The sequence below is a fragment of the Pinus tabuliformis genome, chromosome Q (assembly GCF_031772625.1).
Source record: "Pinus tabuliformis cultivar Carrire ecotype Pingquan chromosome Q, CPIR1, whole genome shotgun sequence".
In the NCBI taxonomy this organism is placed as follows: domain Eukaryota; kingdom Viridiplantae; phylum Streptophyta; class Pinopsida; order Pinales; family Pinaceae; genus Pinus; species Pinus tabuliformis.
The window spans coordinates 128,077,677-128,099,568 of NC_142296.1; positions in this window are offsets into that span (position 1 = coordinate 128,077,677).

The following is a 21,892-nucleotide window of genomic DNA, read 5'->3' on the forward strand; positions in this document are numbered from 1 at the left end:
CTTATTACGCATCAGTCATTATAGCTCATTACTTTGAAGTTTTCATTGCAATTCTCCGTGTTACGTTTATTTTCGCCTCTGTGCAGAATTCATTCCGAGGGTACTCTTAAGGACTTAGCTGACTCCTTCCTTCACCGGATAGCAGCTAGGGAACAAATTCTCCCATACACAGACGTAGTGCGGTGGGTAATTGAAGAAATCCCAATCCTGGATAGAACCTTCAGCACCAGAGACGGGAGAATTTTCGGATCATTCAGGGTGGACGATCTAAGGCAAATGTATCATTTGCCTGAGCCAGAGAAGATATATAATAAGGCATTCCTGGAGAAATTCGCAAACGAAAATGAAGTTGAATCCAAACCCATCCAGGATTGGAGACAAAATCCGACAAAGCACAAACATGAGTCGTCTGGTAAGTACTCAGTTGATTCCCTGGCTTCTCCTTATTGCTATGCTGGAATAATGATGTGTAGATTGTGGGGATTGCATGACTCTGCTAATTTTACCATAGAAATGGTTCCCCTAATGGAAGCAGCATGCAACAGTGTAATTATGGATTGGGCCACTATTCTCTCAGATAAGCTAGCCTCAGCTCTTCTTGAATTTAGGAGTAAGACCCGCGTTTCTGAAAGGATAATTCCCCCATTCTATTACAGTGCCTATATCTTAGATACTTTGTGTTTTAATTCTGAATTTCCTGTGCTCGGCTGGAGGTGGAAGCCACAAGACCCCATGCCTATTCACATATACCATCAAAAATTATGGAAGTCCTCCTATAAGCACCATTTGTACCAAGTCTGCAATGGTTTTATGTTACCTGTTCATTATTCTATTTTTGATAAACCTGCTCCCAAGATTTCTTATTAAGCCGGAATTGACTTAACCTCAATAGGAAGATGGTTCAGGGAGGAGAACTTCACTTATGTAAGAGTTTTCAGTAGCCAAGCCGATCCTCATGTTCTCCCTTTATACATACTGGATAAACTGTTGGCAAGAGAAATCTCTTACCAGATTATGGCTGAGAGTGTTACACAGACTCTCAAGAAGAATAAGAAGCAGGGATGGCCCTCTTTTCCCTTGAGATGTGGTGTCTATACTCTGCATGATCTCAAACATGCATAAAAGGAAGCCACGAAGATTAAATCATTGACTCTGGCGACTCTCCGAAATAGGCAGTTTGATCCAAACAAAGTTGCCTATACTGCACTAGAACAGGCCAAATTGACAAAATTTGATCATAAAGAAGATATGTTTGACGACCTGTTCTCTTCAGCTGAGACAATAAATCAGGTTAAAGCATTCGCCAAAGTGAAATATAATGATGAAGGGTTGACTGAATTTAATAAACTTAGAGAACACAGGTTGCAAACTCTGCCTCTAGATTTACTAGCAACAACCCCAGCGACATCGTCAAGCGAGCCTGATCGGCAACAGTCAAAGGAACCTCCGGTTATAGCAAAGGATCAGAAGAAGGAACAGGAGGAAAAGCAGAAGAGAGAGCAGGAGGAAAGGCAAAAGAAAGAGCAAGAGGAGAAGCAGAAGAAAGAACAAGAAAAAGTGCGGAAGGAGTCCCAAGCTAAAAAGCAAAAACAAACCACCATTGATGTCAATATAGATACTCATATTGACCCTAAATTGCTCCAGGAATGGAAGCAATTTGATTCCATCATCAGTGGGTTGGAATGTTCAAAGGACACAAACACTTCCAAGACAACGGATACACAGGACATCACTTCATCACAGGTTCTGAGTGGAACCAGCGGCCCACCCATTTCTAAAGAGGTTGAGATAATACCAAAGGACCCCTCCGACCAAATCATTTTGCAGGTAGAAGATATTCCTCCCCTGGATGTCTTCTACAGCCCAAGGCATAAAGCAGTGGTTAAACGACAAAGGAAAAGAAGAAGGACTGATCAACCTTCCCTTTTCCCAGAGCAAACTGTTACGGGCAATGTGGTTTGGAAGGAGGAATTTGACCCCTCCGATGACCTGACAAAACTGTCACAGTATGCGGGAGCCTATTCGGCAGCGACAATTGATAAGGCATCGGAGGTAAGTCTTCTCCTGAAAACCAAGGATCAAGAGATTTTCTCATTACAGGCGCAGTTAGCTGAGACAAAGGAGAAGGCAGAGCAGGCAGAGCAGCAATTGTTGACGCAACAACAATTAAACAGTCAACTAACTCAACAATTGCAGGCAGAAAAGCAAAGGATCGACCAAAGCGCGATCCAGAAACAGAAAGAATTATCAGAGGCATTGGCACAATTAAAGGCAGCAAATGAGCAAATGATGAAAACAAAAGATGAGCAAATTGCTCAATTGTCATCACATCTCGAAAAAATAAAGGGCATTCCACAAGTAGCTGAATTTAGAACAGAAGCATTGCAAATAAACACTGCATTAATATCCCAAATTAAGCTTCTATGTCAACGAATCGCCCAAGCAGAGCCACTGTGTGAATTAACGGCATCCATAAATAAGCAAGTAGAGAAGGCCAGAACTGAATTGGATCAAGCCGAAGAAACCATAGCTGCATTTCTTGACTGGCAAGATTCTGATCAAGGACAAGCGGCGAATTTGCCCAGGATCCTAGAACCACATAAAGATATACTCTTCACAGAATGGCAGTCCCAGTTAATGAAAGCAGAGAGGGCGGCTTCAAGATGTAAATCAACTTCCAGCAATCTAGTTGAACTAGTTAATAATACTCTCTACTTATCAAACATGATTTCCCAGTGTACACCAGGAAAGTTGAAAACTTTGAAAACATTGGAGCAATCATGTTATCCAGATCTAGAAGAAAAAGGGAGATTAATCGCTGGGATTAACAGTTTAACCTGGGATACATATTGGTTCTTCCTGGTAAAGCCGCATTCACAGAGAGCCGCCCTTAAGTGCCTAGCAGATGCAATCAGGTATATTATTCCCGATATTCAAGACGCCACCTATGCCGCCCAGCTCAGCTCGTGCCTCAACAAACCACCTGAAGTAGAGCCAATGCTTGCGATAAGTCAGCTCAGATTTAAAGGCAAGAAGCCTACTTGATGAATCATGTCGCCGACTACCAGATCGCTGAAGAAAAATAGGATCAAGATTTATTGATACCAATTAAGTAGGATTTCTGTTTTATAGATAGATAGATTAATTAAGTATTTATAGACCCTTTCATTGTTTTGGAAAGGGTCGTAAAGTTTTGTACCAGACTTAAAGACTGAAGTTTGCACTATTGTGCTTCAGTCAATATTCTTTTATGAAACTGGACCAGTTGTTCTTAATTCGACAAGGAAGCTTTTTATGCAATTGTGCACTATTGTCTTTGTTGAGAATGTTTCTGCGTTGAAGGAAGAATTACAAGTAGCGATTGATATTGGGAGTGTCAAGCAGCTCATATGGTATTTCTATCTATGTCTGAATTCATTCCTTTCATATGAATTGTTATGTGATTATCCTTGCTATTATTGGTTATATGCATGCGCTGTAACAACAGATCTACATTCCTTCCACTATTGGATGTTTTATGATGTGCATTTCTTTTAATCATGTATATGTCAATGATATAAATGATAAGTGTGGTAATATCGCTTTAATCGCTTTTCTTAACTATTTAAGCATAGTAATCATGAATGAAATAATGTCCATGTCTGTTAAATGGAGTCATCTATATGCATGTTTATAGACACAGACCATCAAGTGCTGCACTTTAAAGTTCAATAAGTTCCCGGGATAGGTCATAGTTATTGTATTCTTGTTAATAGATTTAGTTATTCGCCCATCACTAGCTTAGTTAATAAATCATCCATTCATCCCGTTTATCCACTTTTGGGAAACTGGTCCCATTATCCCCAGTCGGAGCCACTATTCCAAACGGAAAAGGAGCTGTACTAAGGTCCGGACCGGGTGGTTATCCCCAATGTTGTTGCAGCGATTTTCGAGGCATCAACATTTTTGGCGCTAGAAGGAGGGCCTGACTGTGAATGGCACATAAACCAAAATCTATAAGCCATTCTAAGAGTAATTCTCCCTCCGAATCCCCTCGAACTTCTCATTCGCATGCTGGTTCTCCAGTATCCAAACAAGAAGAAGAGGAATCAACTACCACTGCTCAAAGCCATCATACTCCAGAACAATTAAGTCTTGAATCACCTAAAGTCCAGTCTCTTATCCACAAACTTCAGAGCTTCTCGATTTCACCACAGAAATCTGAGGTATCACAAAGCAGTGCGACTTCGCAGTTCAATTTACCTCACCCTCTCACCAGACTTCAGAGCGAAAAACTTGGTATTGAACCCACTGAGTTCCCTTTACCCAAAAGGAAAAAGGCGAAGAAAAATACTGAAGGATCTGACAGTGAAGAGCCTTCATCCACATCCTCCATTGCATCTTCTCCTCTGCAAAGTCAACCATCCACTCCCCCATTACATATTGTTGTTCACCAGGGATTAGGAGCTTCAGCATCCCAACCTGCTCACTCCTCAACATTATTTCCTTCCCAGACATCTAGAGTTCCAACAGTAGTACCAACCACTACTGCTATTATAATGGCAGATCCATGGACCAGACCTGGTGCAGTCAATATGCCTGCACCATTGCATCCATTACCAGATGCTCCTGAAAAATGGCTACCCAAGTTTAATCCAGATGATGGGACCCAGGCTGAGGAACACATTAATAATTTCATGTTGGCAGTCAACTTGAAAGGAGTAACAGAACAAGATGTTGTTGTTAGACTCTTCCCTTACACCTTGCAAGGATCAGCAGGATCCTGGTATTTCTCTTTACCCTCTGGTTCCATTACCAGTTGGAACACTTGCCAAGAGCAGTTTCTTACCAAATATGGAGATGATAGGTCTTTGGCTACCCTAATAAACGATCTCTCCAATCTGAGAATAGAGCATAGGGAACCAATTAAGGAATTTAATGCCCGCTTCAATAAACTCCTGAATAAAATCCCTACAGCCTCCAAACCAAGTGAACAAATTCGAAGCGAATGGTATATCACCGCCCTACCTGCCAATATAGCCATTTTTGTAGACAGGGCTGGGAAACCTACCTTAGCTGAAAACATGAGAGAAGCACTTGCTGTGGAAAAACGCATCAATGCTCTAGAGAAAAAGGCTACTCTGGAAGACAGAAAAGCCAAAAAAGTCTCTTTTAAAGATGACTCAAGAAAGAAAACCCCAAAAGACCCATATGACATGGAAGGTTTGCAAAAGGTCCTAAAAACTTTATCAAATGAAATGGTTGAAATAAAGAAACAGGTAGCCGAAACCTCAACCAAAAGACCTTTTAGGACTTATAAGAGAAATGAATCAAAGCCACCAAATGTCATATCTAATGCAGATTCAGAGCAAGAAGAAGAAGAGGAAGAGGAAACAATCTCACCAACTAATGATGAAGAAGAAGTAGTGGAATGTCATGGAATGTGGGATTTTATACTCCCCAACTCCGATACCGATAATGAAGAAGAAGCATTCCCGGTCACTACTAGGAGCAAAAGTACTTCTGAACCTGTTCAGGTAACGTCAAAGAAAAGGAGTGCAGGTGCCGCTACAACCAAAGAAAAAATACCTGCAAAGAAATCACCTGTAGCAGTTCCCCAAAACCAGCCTTCAACTTCTAATACTCCTTCAACATCTAAAACATTAGTGGTATCCGATTCAATGGAGTACAACATTGTTGATGACATGAAGAAAACTAAAGCAAACATTACTATGTTTGAACTTAGTAAATTAAAGCATCAGCAGAAATTACTTCTTAAAGAATTGAATGTTGTTCCTTCTACACCTCTTCCCAGTGCTAAAGCTGCTAATGATTCAGGCCAACCTCCCCCCGGTATGGTTGAAGCTACCGATTCAGTTCTGATTGGAGATAGATCAAATTCTCATACTCCACCCTTCCTTCTAACCTATGAGATCTATAACAGAAACCTGCACAACTGTTTGATTGACTCTGGGGCATCTTCTAACATAATGCCAGCTTCAGTTTGTTCTAAACTGAACATTGAACCCCAGAAGTCTGCTATCCATATTGTACAGTTGGACAGGACCAAAGTGCAGGTTGTGGGAGAAATTAATTCCGTAACTATCAGGTTGTCTGCTGATCCCAGAGTAGTACAAAGGATTGACATCCTAATAGCCGATATACCTGAATTTTACGGTTTAATTTTGAGTAGGGATTGGTCTGAGAAATTGCATGGGTATATTTCCACTGATTGGTCACATATGTGGCTTCCCTACAGGGGTAAGCCAAATCAAATAAGGATCGATCGGGAAAAACATATGACCCATACAGTTACAGAATTCGAACAAGAAAACCAGCCGGTAGCGTTCAACAACAACATTTTGGGGAATTATTCATCAGAGTCATTCTTTGGCAACTTCGTTGCCCAACCCTCTCCGTTCTCAGTAGACCATTCTACGTCTCAGATCGAAAATTTTTCAGAAACAGATCGGTCGAGATGTTTCAATGATACTGAGAAAATTGTAAATACAATTGTTAATACCTCTTTATTTTGGTCTTTATATTTCGATGGGTCCAAGTCTAGTGAGGGCTCAGGAGCAAGATGCATTTTGATTAGTCCACAAGGAGAAAAGGCAATGCTGTCCTGTAGGCTAGAATTTGAATGCACTAACAATACAGCTGAATATGAAGCCTTATATAAAGCAATCGGCCTTAAAGTGCAATATCTAAAAGTATTCGACGATTCTGAAATTATTGTTAAACAGGTGAGGAATGCAATCCATTATCTTTCAAATCACCTCAAGCATTATCAATCGCTAGTACAAGAACTTACCTCGCACTTTTCCGCATTCAACATTTCCTCCATCCCTAGGTCTCAAAACTCGGCAGCCGATCTCCTAACCAATGTAGCTTCCAAGCTCCTACCTTCTGAAGACTACAGCCCAGATATATTTTCCGTAGAATTGCTTTTTAGGCCCTCGATTCCTGACAATGTCACTAATTGGAGAGTATTCAACCATGATGAGGATATTTTACAATTTTTAACTTCTGAAAAGTCCTATGATAATCAAATTATTGAGGAAAATGAGCATGACTCTCAAATGAGAGAAACACCTCAGGAAAATTCAATTCCTAAGCCTGTGGTAAAGCCGGAGGATCTTTATGATATTAAAGACAGGTTTAAACCTGTAACTAATGCAAAGCTCCAAAGCTCTACCCTAAGGTTTGAATTGATAAATCTAGGTACTGAGCAAGCTCCTCAAAATATTAATTTAGGATTAGGACTTTATTTGGAAGAGAAAGAAGCATTCATTAAACTGTTAAGGAAAAATAAACAGGTTTTTGCTTGGAAATATGATGATTTGAAGACTTATGATACATCCATTATCCAGCATACCATTCCAGTGCTTCCCAATCAGAAACCAATTCAACAGAAGTTAAGGAAAATACATCCAAACTTAGAGAGCCAGATAAAATCAGAACTTAACAAACTCTTGAAAGCCAAGATTATTTTTCCTGTCCGACACTCAAACTGGGTCTCTAATATGGTGCCAGTCAGAAAGAAAAATGGCGACATTCGAATTTGTATTGATTTCAGAAATTTGAACAAAGCGAGCTTGAAAGACAATTTCCCATTACCTACTATGGAGCAAATACTTCAATCAGTAGCAGGCTCTGAATTGATGTCCTTTCTAGATGGTTTCTCAGGATATAACCAAGTCCTGGTTCATCCTGATGACCAGCTTAAAACCACATTCAGAACAAAATGGGGAACATATGCATATCAGAAAATGCCTTTCGGACTTATAAATGCAGGAGCGACATTCCAAAGAGCTATGGATATAGCTTTTAAAGGGTTGATTAATAGAACAGTATTCGTCTATCTAGACGATATCACTGTATTCTCTAAAGAGAGGTACAATCATTTGCATGATCTAAATCAAATTTTTCAACGTTGTAAAAGATATGGTATTTCTCTTAACCCTAAAAAGTCTTTCTTTGCTCTTGATCAAGGGAGGCTCTTGGGTTTTATTGTGTCCAAAGATGGCATTTATATTGATCCTGATCGGATCAAAGAAATCTCTGAAATCACGTGGCTTGATAGGAATGTCTGTTTCTCCTGATCTTAGATTCCACATTGCAGAAATTGAAACTCCTCATGAAGCATTAGAAAAACTTGCTAAAGTTTTTGGGATTAAAAATGAAATTAGATCCCATCAACTTGAAAATGAGCTGCTTACTTTGGATCCTAATAATTTTTCTTGCATTGAAGATTTCTTGTCAAAATTCAAGAACCTTAGATATCTCTTGGAAGGTGTTAAAGTTAAGAAAGATGATGGTAACCTTATTTATTCCATCCTCACTAAGTTAGGGCCAGCCTACTCTGTATTTGTTTCCACTTTCCATTCTACCAGGGAAGCTTTCATTTGTCAAGGCAAAGACTACAAGCCCCCTTCCTTTGACTCCTTTTGTGATTCCTTAATAAGAGAACAAGAAAAACTCTTACACCTTGGTCTTCTTAATCTTGGAAACTCTTCCACAAAAGCGTTAGCCGCCCAGCAGTATCCAAATTCAAAGAATCCTAAGAAGTCTTATCCTCAAAGGAATGGTCCTAAACCAACTCAGCCTCAAGATGAAAGATCATTTCAGCAATATGATAAGCCCAATAAAAACAAATGGAAGAAGACTGAAAGACATTGTAACTTTTGTAATCGAGATGGCCACTTAGAATCTAAATGCTTTAAGAAGATGGAAGCCTTGGAAGCCGCAATGAAGAAACATAACATCCATCTGGAGCCTACTTCAACTTCAACTTCCGGAACGGCATTTTCTGCATGTCATCGTCAATCATCTCAGTCTAGTTATGCATTAAATGTATCTTCTTCTTCTTCTCATTCTCATGAGTGGCTCATTGATTCTGGAGCCTCTTGTCACATGGCCAAAAACCAAGCCATGTTTTCTTCTTTAAATGATTGTAACACCAAAAATATATATGTTGGTGATGATAGATCTCTTAATGTTGTAGGGACTGGAACTGTTCATCTAGACAATGGTCAGTTCAATGATGTATTATGTGTTCCAAACTTATCCTGCAACCTTCTATCTGTCTATCAGATAACTCATTCAGGTGAAGGTAAAATCGTTGAATTTTCACCTCATGATGTTGTAATCAAGGATCTAAAAGATCCTAAACAGATTCTAGCTACTGGTCTTGCTGATGATTCCAAAAGGTTGTATAAGTTTCACAACTTTGGGTCATCCCATCTTCCCTCAGTATTTGTTGCTCATAATGATGAAGTGAGCAAACTTTGGCATGAGCGGTATGGTCACTTAAACTATCGCTCCCTTCAGCATCTCTGTAAAGAAAACATGGTGACAGGTCTTCCTATGGTATCTTGCAAAGATGGTGTTTGTTCCGGATGTGTACTCGGAAAACATCATCGGGACAGTTTTGACAAACGTGCCTCTTGGCACGCCTCAGCCCCTTTACAGCTTGTGCACAGTGATTTATGTGGTCCTCTTCCTATTGCTTCATTCTCTGGCTGCAAGTACTTCTTAACTTTCATTGATGATTTCTCTAGACGCACTTGGGTATACTTCTTAAAACTCAAGAGCGAAGTATTTACCACCTTTTTGGCCTTCAAAGCATTCGTTGAAAAACAATCTGGACATCAAATTCTTAAGCTAAGAACTGATAATGGTGGAGAATATGTTAAAAATGCATTCATCACCTTTTGCACCGAAAATGGCATTCAAATGCAACATACTGTTCCATACACTCCACAACAAAATGGTGTAGCTGAAAGGAAAAATCGCACTTTAAAGGAAATGGCTAATTGTATGCTGCAATCTAAAGGACTCAGTCTTAGTTTTTGGGCCGAAGCAATTAATTGTGCAAATTATATAATCAATCGCACTCCTACTAAGGTTCTAGAGAATATCACTCCAGAAGAAGCTTGGAGTTCCATCAAACCAGATGTAAGTCACTTTCGTGTGTTTGGAAGTGAAGCATGGGCCCATATTCCAGATGAAAAGCATAAAGCCTTAGAACCTAAGAGTGAGAAATGTACTTTTGTTGGATATTCTGAAGATGTAAAAGGCTATAGACTTATTCCATTTAAGTCCAAAAATGTTATCATTAGAAGAGATGTAAAATTTGATGAAAATAAATCGGCCTGCGAGCCTAGTCCGGCGGATGTGCCACCTCTTCCCATCTCTTCTATCTTTGAGAACATTTCTTCTTCTGATGATGAAAGCGAGGATGATAATCCTTCCCCACCTTCTCAGGATCCTCAACTTCCAAGATGGGTCCGTGCTACTCGGGATGCAGCAGGTGATCTTGCCGGTGATCCTACAGATCAGCGACGTACACGTTCTCAGTTTGAAAGAGCCTCTTCTTTACTGGCTCAAGCTCCAGTGAATCATGATCCTGACACTTTTGCAGAAGCTTCAGGCCATCCACATTGGGAAACAGCTATGAATGAAGAATATCATTCATTGATGACAAATGATACATGGGATCTTGTTCCTCTACCAAAGGGACGCAAACTTGTTAGATGCAAATGGGTTTACAGAACCAAGTATGGACCAGATGGGAAAGTTAACAATCATAAAGCTCGTCTAGTTGCTAAGGGCTTTTCACAGGTTGAAGGCATTGACTACACTGAAACCTTCTCTCCAGTTGCCAAAATGAACTCTATCCGCCTTGTTCTTTCCCTTGCTGCCTCTTTAAAATGGGAAGTACATCAAATGGATGTTAAATCTGCCTTCTTGCATGGGGACTTGCAGGAAGAAATCTATATGGAACAACCCATTGGCTTCATACAAACAGACTCCAGCCTCGTTTGTCGCCTTAAGAAATCCCTTTATGGCCTCAAGCAAGCTCCTCGAGCTTGGTATGCCAAAATGGATAGCTTTCTTTTAGAATCTGGCTTTTCTAGGTGTCATTCTGACAATACTGTCTACACCAAGAAAGTGGGCAACTCTCTCATCATCCTTGTTCTTTATGTTGATGATCTTATTCTTACTGGTAGTGATCCCAACCTTATAAACCATGTGAAGTCCAGCCTTAAAAAGAAATTTGAAATGACAGACTTAGGACACTTACACTATTTTCTCGGTCTTCAAGTCTTGCAATCCCAAGAGGGTATTTTCCTTTCCCAGTCCAAGTATGCTTGTGATATTCTTCGTCATTTTCACATGGAAGACTGTAAGCCAGCCCCTTCTCCCTTTCAGTCTGGAGTCAAACTTTCAGTCTCTTGTACTTCTCCTGAAGTTGATGCTACCTTATACCGTCAACTTGTCGGAAAACTCTTGTATTTAACCCATACTCGTCCTGATCTTTCCTTTGCTGTTGGCCTTGTTGCTCGTTTTATGCAAAACCCCCGTGAAAGTCATTGGAAAGCAGCTAAAAGAATACTTCGTTATGTTCGAGGTACAATACAGTTTGGGATTCATTACAGTGCCAAAGCAGCTCCTCTGTTAGTTGGTTTCACTGATTCTGATTGGGCTGGTGACCTTGATGATCGGAAGTCTACTGCCGGTTATGTCTTCACTCTTGGTTCAGGACCTATTACATGGGCTTGTAAGAAACAGGCTGCCATTTCTCTTTCGTCAGCAGAAGCAGAGTATCGTGGTGCCGTGGAAGCTAGTAAGGAAGCCTTGTGGCTTCGTCAGATCCTATCAGAGTTTGGCTTTGAGCAGCAGCATCCAACCACACTTTGGTGTGATAATCAAAGTGCCATTCAGCTATGCAAAGATCCAGTCCAGCATCAGCGCAGCAAACACATTGAACTACACATGCACTTCATCAGAAAGCTCATTCTTGACCATGTTCTTGAAGTGCAATATTGTCCAACGGATGATCAGGTTGCAGACATCTTCACAAAGGCTCTCACAGAGGCGAAGTTCACTAAACTTCGATATATGCTTGGAGTTCAGGAAGTTGTCACTAAGGGGGATAGGCTCTAGTGCCTCCTTCCTTCTCCTATTGTGTCATATTTGTAAATCCTTCAATCCTATCCCAAGTTGTTCTTAAGGGGGGATGTTAGGATATTCCGACACATAGGATATAGTTAAGTTCAACTTGGTCTAGTATAGAGTTAGGTTAGAGTTAGGTAAAGTGTGTTTCTTTACCGTTGTACATTTTGTAACTTACAATCCGACGGTCACGATATGTAGTGATCCGACGGTTCACTCTCACCTCGGTATTACCGACACTTGATCCGTGGCTTGACACCCGATTGGTCCATGAGTTCTATTTAAAGCGCATGGAGGGTCATTGTTCGGGTAATCCGTGCATGAGAGAAGCTTATGTAAATTTTCATTCTTTGATTAATAAATTGTCTGTACCCACGTTGGGACAGGCCGTGGACTGTTTCCCTCCTTGCACTCTGAGGGTTTTAACCACGTCAAAAATACTGGTGTATTGATTTGAGATCTGGTTGTGAGCGGTGTCCTTTTGGTATTCTTCTGTGGAACTTACCCTGTAAATTCCTACACCCTTTCCCACACAATAAAAAATCAATGCAGTCATTTTTAGGCCAGATCAATTTTGTTAAAAGATTTGTTCCAGATTTTTCTCAAATTATTTTGCCACTTCAAACAATGATTAAGAAAAATTCAGTCTTTAAGTGGGGATCAACAGAAAAAGAAGCTTTTGATCTAATCAAGCAATCAATAATCAATGCCCCAGCCTTAAATACTCCAAATTTTTCTAATCATTTTACATTGTATACCATCGCATCCAACTTGTCTTATGCTGCAGTACTCACGCAACTAAATGATCACAATCTGGAAGCACCCATTTCATTTTTTAGCTCAAATCTTCAGGGTGCTGAATTGAATTACTCCGAAGTAGAAAAACAAGCCTTTGCTGTATTTAAAGCAGTCAAACATTATAGACCCTTCCTTTTGAAAACCCACACAAAAGTTATAGTTCCTTTCCCAGCAGTTAGGCAACTATTAATCCAAAAAGAACTAGGTGAAAAAAGGGCAAATTGGGTCACAGCGCTTCAAGAATACGACTTAGAAATTAAGCCAGCAAAGATTGTTAGGGGCCAAGGTTTTTGCAGGATATTGGCAGGAGCATCCAACATTCCAGAATCAAGCGATACAGATCAAACTGAAGAAATCAACCAGATAAGTGTTACTGATTCTGAATCTCAATATGCAGATTTAATCTTTTATTTAAAGAATGGTTATGCACCTCCAAACCTGTATTACAAAAACAAAAGGGCCATTAGGTTAAAAGCAAAGAATTTCACAATTATTGATGATGTGCTTTTTAAGCAGAATTATGATTCTATTTTGATAAGATGCCTTGAGAAACCTGAAGCACAAAAGGTCTTGCAGGAGTTACATGATGGACCAGCAGGAGGACATTATGGAGCTGACACAACAGCTCACAAAATTATTCATGCTGGATATTATTGGCCCACTCTGTTTAGAGATGCCCACGAGTATGTAAGGAAATGCCTCAATTGTCAAACTTCTAGTGGAAGACAACGCAAATCAGCTTTCCCTCTGCAACCAGTCAACATTGAACAACCATTTGAGCAATGGGGATTGGACATCATTGGGAAAATTACTCCACCATCTTCCAAACAGCATAAGTATATCCTTACTGCTACCGATTATTTTACTAAGTGGGTGGAGGCAATTCCTTTGAAGACAGCAAATTCTGAAGCAATCATTGAGTTCATAGATCAATTCATCATTACAAGGTTTGGTGTCCCAAATGCTCTTGTTTTTGATAATGCATCTTATTTCTCAGGTAATGCTATGTTTGATTTCGCTATTAAAAGAGGATTTAAATTGAAATATTCTGCTAATTACTATCCCCAGGGTAATGGTTTAGCAGCGTCTACTAATAAGAATCTGATCAAAATCATTAAGCGAACTATCGAACAGAATCATAAAAACTGGCACAAATCCTTAATGTTTGCGTTATGGGCCGATAGGATAACATAGAAAGCTTCTATAGGATCTTCCCCATTCAACCTTGTGTATGGAAAAGAAGCAGTACTGCCCACAAATCTTGTTTTTCCTTCTCTAGCCCTAATTCAGTTCATTGAGGAAAGTCCTTCCTCTTCTATTCAGCTTAGACATGATCAAATTCTAAAATTAGAAGAGGAAAGAGAAAAAGCCAAGGTTATTCATGCCAAACATCAGCAAATCATCAAGGCAGCTTTTGATTCAGTCTCATCCGGTTCAAAACAATTTCAAGTCGGTGATTTAGTTCTGAAATGGGACAAAGCCCATGAAGACAAGGGAAAACACACCAAGTTCCAGAAGATGTGGCTTGGACCATTTCAGATCTGTGAGAAGATAGGCCATTCAACCTTCATGTTGCAAGATTTATCAGGTTTGAGAGATTCTCTCCCTGTTAATGGCCTTATCTTGAAGAAATTCTTTAATTGAGGAGGTAACCCCTTCTCCTTTTAGCTTTGTAGAGTTTTGTAGTTTGTAGGATTTTTAGAAAATAATGTTGTAAGGTATCTTCTATTGACCTTTGCTGTGTTTGAAAACTTAATCCACAGAAGTAGTATGGATATTTGCTTTTAAAATAATAGAAGTCTTAACCAAAAGGGATAATTTCTAGGAAACTAGGTATCATTGTATTCTGAAACCACACTTCAAGTTTTGTGAACACCTCTCAAAGTTTAGAAGTATTGTAAATCATTTTCTGTTTTCAAATTGGTCTCAAAAGGTTATCAATATCAAGATAGAAGCTAATCCAATTTCAGCATCTTCAACTCTTACCCTGTCATCCATTTACTCTTAAGGAGAAGATTGTTCATCCCATTCACTAAAGTTTATGATTACTCAGAGTGTAATTCTAAAATATTTGATATAAAAGATAAGAGGTCTTATTATAAGCCTGCTTACCATGATCATCGGGAAAATAGTTTAACCGACATTACCAATACTGCATACCATAACAGGGTAATGGCTTAAAATTATAAGACAAGGGGTCTCATCACGAGCCAGCTTGTTCGGTTAGATTACTACCAGTGAATGGCATTGTCAATAGCTGGCCACCAAACCAGGACAATGGCTTTTTATCTTATCAATAACAGAAAAAGGAAATGAAATACAAAATATGAAAACATGTTTTGAATTCATTCTGTTAATCACACTCTTAATTGGATGGGACAATGGACAATAACATGGTTAAAAGGTATCCCTGTCGAAACTATGAACGTTTGCTGGCAGCAGAGGCTCTACCTATGACAGATGAGTTCACTATAAAAGCTGATTTGGAAAGGTTTTCTGTTTTATCATTATAAACCAATAAAGGCCTATTTAAAACTTAGAATGTATCTATTTTCTTAAAAAGGAGAGGAAGTTAGCAAAATAGTTTCATTTCATTCGGAATGCATATATACCCAGTTATATTAGAATTTTCCCTTTTGATTAGAACTCTATTTTGAAAAAGTTTAAGTATTACTATACTTTTCAGAGATAACTGTTTCTTCCCGCGAATCGCCAATTGTTGTGCTCTACAACAACCCCCCATTTCTTATCATTTTATTCACAAAATTATCGTATGAAATGGGTCCCTTTAGAGTTTGATTGGTATCAATATTGTATTATTTAAAAAAAGGTCCGAAAACCAAAGGAAAATATTATATAAAACCTTTTTGAAAAACCCATTTTGATCAAATAAATCAATTCTTAATCATTGCGATAAAGCGATCGCAAGATCACATATCACAATGACATAAGGAGCATATGTAAATAACACATTGGTTTCCGCCGATGCGATATCGCTATCGGCGATCGGCAATACTCTATGCACATTTTAAGAGCGCCCCAGGTCATACCCCCGATGCGATGCGATATTGCAATCGGCAATCGGCGATACACTATCTATGCACATTGTAATGCCCATTCACCCCGATGTGATGCGATTTCGCTATCGCCGATCGGCGGTATGCTATCCATATGTTTATATAATGCCAATTCTCCCGACGCGATGCGATATCGGCTATCGGCAATCGGGGGTTTTAAATGGTGTCAATACAAGAGGTTAAAGCTCTCCCCGATGGCCGATTGCGATAAAGCACAGTTTTCAAAAAAGCCGTTAAATGGAGGGATATTATGATTGAATCATATTTAAAGCTTAATCTGTTAAGCAATGATACACCTGTGCCCAACCGCCAAAACATCCATAGCACGCTTAAACGGGTCATTCAGCCGAATAATGATATAATGGGCATTTAAGATTGACAGGTTTTAAACGGCCATTTAATGTGATCGTAAGTCCTAAAATCCTCCCATGGATTGTGTCTGTGCCCATTTTAAAAGGCTAATCCCTTATTACGCATCAGTCATTATAGCTCATTACTTTGAATTTTTCATTGCAATTCTCCGTGTTACGTTTATTTTCGCCTCTGTGCAGAATTCATTCCAAGAAGAAAGCTCAGGCAAAATGGGGAAGAAATCCAAGAAGACCACAGGCACCTCCGCTGCACCAGCTGCAGGACAAGCTGCCACTAACAAAAAGAAGGGATTGATATCTGATACTACATGTTTGGGTCTCGTCAGAACTACTTGGCAAGGCACCTACAACCTGATTGAAGCCGAAGAACCAGAAGCAACAACAGTACAAGCCACTGTGGATTTAACTCAGAAATCCGAGGGTACTCTTAAGGACTTAGCTGACTCCTTCCTTCACCGAATAGCAGCTAGGGAACAAATTCTCCCATACACAGACGTAGTGCGGTGGGAAATTGAAGAAATCCCAATCCTGGATAGAACCTTCAGCACCAGAGACGAGAGAATTTTCGGATCATTCAGGGCGGACGATCTAAGGCAAATGTATCATTTGCCTGAGCCAGAGAAGATATATAATAAGGCGTTCCTGGAGAAATTTGCAAACGAAAATGAAGTTGAATCCGAACCCATCCGAGATTGGAGACAAAATCCGGCAAAGCACAAACATGAGTCGTCTGGTAAGTACTCAGTTGATTCCCTGGCTTCTCCTTATTGCTATGCTGGAATAATGATGTGTAGATTGTGGGGATTGCATGACTCTGCTAATTTTACCATAGAAATGGTTCCCCTAATGGAAGCAGCATGCAACAGTGTAATTATGGATTGGGCCACTATTCTCTCAGATAAGCTAGCCTCAGCTCTTCTTGAATTTAGGAGTAAGACCTGCGTTTCTGAAAGGATAATTCCCCCATTCTATTATAGTGCCTATATCTTAGATACTTTGTGTTTTAATTCTGAATTTACTGTGCTCGGCTGGAGGTGGAAGCCACAAGACCCCATGCCTATTCACATATACCATCAGAAATTATGGAAGTCCTCCTATAAGCACCATTTGTACCAAGTCTGCAATGGTTTTATGTTACCTGTTCATTATTCTATTTTTGATAAACCTGCTCCCAAGATTTCTTATCAAGCCGGAATTGACTTAACCTCAATAGGAAGATGGTTCGGGGAGGAGAACTTCACTTATGTAAGAGTTTTCGGTAGCCAAGCCGATCCTCATGTTCTCCCTTTATACATACCAGATAAACTGTTGGCAAGAGAAATCTCTTACCAGATTATGGCTGAGAGTGTTACACAGACTCTCAAGAAGAATAAGAAGCAGGGCTGGCCCTCTTTTCCCTTGAGATGTGGTGTCTATACTCTGCATGATCTCAAACATGCAGAAAAGGAAGCCACGAAGATTAAATCATTAACTTTGGCGACTCTCCCAAATAGGCAGTTTGATCCAAACAAAGTTGCCTATACTGCACTAGAACAGGCCAAATTGACAAAATTTGATCATAAAGAAGATATTTTGACGACCTGTTCTCTTCAGCTGAGACAATAAATCAGGTTAAAGCATTTGCCAAAGTGAAATATAATGATGAAGGGTTGACTGAATTTAATAAACTTAGAGAACAGAGGTTGCAAACTCTGCCTCTAGATTTACTAGCAACAACCCCAGCGACATCGTCAAGCGAGCTTGATCGGCAACAGTCAAAGGAACCTCCGGTTATAACAAAGGATCAGAAGAAGGAACAGGAGGAAAAGTAGAAGAGAGAGTAGGAGGAAAGGCAAAAGAAAGAGCAAGAGGAGAAGCAGAAGAAAGAACAAGAAAAAGTGCGGAAGGAGTCCCAAGCTGAAAAGCAAAAACAAACCACCATTGATGTCAATATAGATACTCATATTGACCCTAAATTGCTCCAGGAATGGAAGCAATTTGATTCCATCATCAGTGGGTTGGAATGTTCAAAGGACACAGACACTTCCAAGACAACGGATACACAGGACATCACTTCATCACAGGTTCTGAGTGGAACCAGCAGCCCACCCATTTCTAAAGAGGTTGAGATAATACCAAAGGACCCCTCCGACCAAATCATTTTGCAGGTAGAAGATATTCCTCCCATGGATGTCTTCTACAGCCCAAGGCATAAAGCAGTGGTTAAACAACAAAGGAAAAGAAGAAAGACTGATCAACCTTCCCTTTTCCCAGAGCAAACTGTTACGGGCAATGTGGTTTGGAAGGAGGAATTTGACCCCTCCGGTGACCTGACAAAACTGTCACAGTATGCGGGAGCCTATTCGGCAACGACAATTGATAAGGCATCGGAGGTAAGTCTTCTCCTGAAAACCAAGGATCAAGAGATTTTCTCATTACAGGCGCAGTTAGCTGAGACAAAGGAGAAGGCAGAGCAGGCAGAGCAGCAATTGTTGACGCAACAACAATTAAACAGTCAACTAACTCAACAATTGCAAGCAGAAAAGCAAAGGATCGACCAAAGCGCGATCCAGAAACAGAAAGAATTATCAGAGGCATTGGCACAATTAAAGGCAGCAAATGAGCAAATGATGAAAACAAAAGATGAGCAAATTGCTCAATTGTCATCACAGCTCGAAAAAATAAAGGGCATTCCACAAGTAGATGAATTTAGAACAGAAGCATTGCAAATAAACACTGCATTAATATCCCAAATTAAGCTTCTATGTCAACAAATCGCCCAGGCAGAGCCACTGTGTGAATTAACGGCATCCATAAATAAGCAAGTAGAGAATGCCAGAACTGAATTGGATCAAGCCGAAGAAACCATAGCTGCATTTCTTGACTGGCAAGATTCTGATCAAGGACAAGCGGCGAATTTGCCCAGGATCCTAGAACCACATAAAGATATACTCTTCACAGAATGGCAGTCCCAGTTAATGAAAGCAGAGAGGGCGGCTTCAAGATGTAAATCAACTTCCAGCAATCTAGTTGAACTAGTTAATAATACTCTCTACTTATCAAATATGATTTCCCAGTGTACACCAGGAAAGTTGACAACTTTGAAAACATTGGAGCAATCATGTTATCCAGATATAGAAGAAAAAGGGAGATTAATCGCTGGGATTAATAGTTTAACCTGGGATACATATTGGTTCTTCCTGGTAAAGCCGCATTCACAGAGAGCCGCCCTTAAGTGCCTAACAGATGCAATCGGGTATATTATTCCCGATATTCAAGATGCCACCTATGCCGCCCAGCTCAGCTCGCGCCTCAACAAACCACCTAAAGTAGAGCCAATGCTTGCGATAAGTCAGCTCAGATTTAAAGGCAAGCAACCTACTTGATGAATCATGCCGCCGACTACCAGATCGCTGAAGAAAAATAGGATCAAGATTTATTGATACCAATTAAGTAGGATTTCTGTTTTATAGATAGATAGATTAATTAAGTATTTATAGACCCTTTCATTGTTTTGGAAAGGGTCGTAAAGTTTTGTACCAGACTTAAAGACTGAAGTTTGCACTATTGTGCTTCAGTCAATATTCTTTTATGAAACTGGACCAGTTGTTCTTAATTCGACAAGGAAGCTTTTTATGCAATTGTGCACTATTGTCTTTGTTGAGAATGTTTCTGCGTTGAAGGAAGAATTACAAGTAGCGATTGATATTGGGAGTGTCAAGCAGCTCATATGGTATTTCTATCTATGTCTGAATTCATTCCTTTCATATGAATTGTTATGTGATTATCCTTGCTATTATTGGTTATATGCATGCGCTGTAACAACAGATCTACATTCCTTCCACTATTGGATGTTTTATGATGTGCATTTCTTTTAATCATGTATATGTCAATGATATAAATGATAAGTGTGGTAATATCGCTTTAATCGCTTTTCTTAACTATTTAAGCATAGTAATCATGAATGAAATAATGTCCATGTCTGTTAAATGGAGTCATCTATATGCCTGTTTATAGACACAGACCATCAAGTGCTACACTTTAAAAGTTCAATAAGTTCCCGGGATAGGTCATAGTTATTGTATTCTTGTTAATAGATTTAGTTATTCGCCCATCACTAGCTTAGTTAATAAATCATCCATTCATCCCGTTTATCCACTTTTGGGAAACTGGTCCCATTATCCCCAGTCGAAGCCACTATTCCAAACAGAAAAGGAGTTGTACTAAGGTCCGGACCGGGTGGTTATCCCCAATGTTGTTGCAGCGATTTTCGAGGCATCAACACAGCCACAAGGGTATGAGATCAAAGGAAAGGATAAATTAGTGTGCAAATTAAAGAAGATCTTGTATGCCTTAAAATAGGCTCCAAGGCAGTGGTATCTAAAATTTGATAGGTTTATTATTGAACAAGGTTATACTAGATATCACATTGACCATTGTGTTTATCTTAAAAAGCAAAATGATGGCATCTATATTATATTTCTATTGTATGTAGATGACATGCTTGTTGTAGGGTTTAACATGTAAGACATTATTGCACTCAAAAGAAAATTGGCAAATTCACTTGCAATGAAGGATTTGGGTGTTGTAAAACAAATCCTTGGTATGAGAATAACTAGAGATAGGAAAAATAAAAAATTAACATTGTCTTAGAGTGAGTACATAGAAAACATGTTGGAAATATTTAATATGAAGAATACAAAACCAGTTAGTACATCTTTGGGTAGTCATTTCAAAATAAGTAAGGAGATGTGTCCCAAGACCTAGGAAGAGATGGATTATCTGTATAAAGTTTCATATGCATCAACAGTTGGAATCTTAATGTATGCAATGGTCTTCACAAGGCCTCATATTGCAAATGCAGTGGGAGTTGTAAGTAGTTATATGAACAATCCAGGAAAAGAGCATTGGATGGTAGTGAAGTGGATTCTCAGGTATTTGAGAGGTATCACAAATCAAGAATTATGCTTTGATGGTTCTAAAATTTCTCTACGGGGATATGTTGATTCCGATATGGTAGGTGATAGAGATAACAAGAGGAGCACCACAGGGCATGTGTTTACAGCAGGTGGAACAACTGCCAATTTGGTTTCAAAGTTGCAAAACATTGTTGCAATTTCAAAAATGGAAGTAGAGTATGTTGCTGCTATAGAGGCTAGTAAAGAAATGATTTGGTTACAAAGGTTTATGGATGAGTTGGGAAAGAAGAAGGAGATGGGAAGGTTATACAGTGATATTGTTAAAATTGGCAACTAGGACCAAACTCCATGTGGGTCATATTATTTATGGAAGTTGATATTTTTATTGGATCTCTCTCATTGAGAGGTGTAGGATTGATCTAAAGATCATCTGATTCTGATAAATATGAAGTTATGAATTTATTTATGTTATGGACAAATTGTTAAGTCGGCCAGCAACTTATGTAAGCTCAGAAGCCCAACAGTCATGTCTATTCAACCTCTATGTTTTAGTATAAATAGAAGAGGACTTCAAGTCATTTATACACACACTTGGATCTCTTCCTCTCTCTACTTGTCTTCGGGTTTTAGTAGGAGGAGAGATCCTAAGGAAAATCCAGAAAAGCCGAAACTATCGGAAAATCCAGAAAAGTCGGAAAAGGCAAAAAAGGCAGAAAAGTCGGAACTGTCGGAAAAGCCGGAAACGCTAGAAAAGCCGAAACTGCCAGAAAAGCCGAAGAAGCCGGAAAAGCTGGAACTGCTGGAAAAG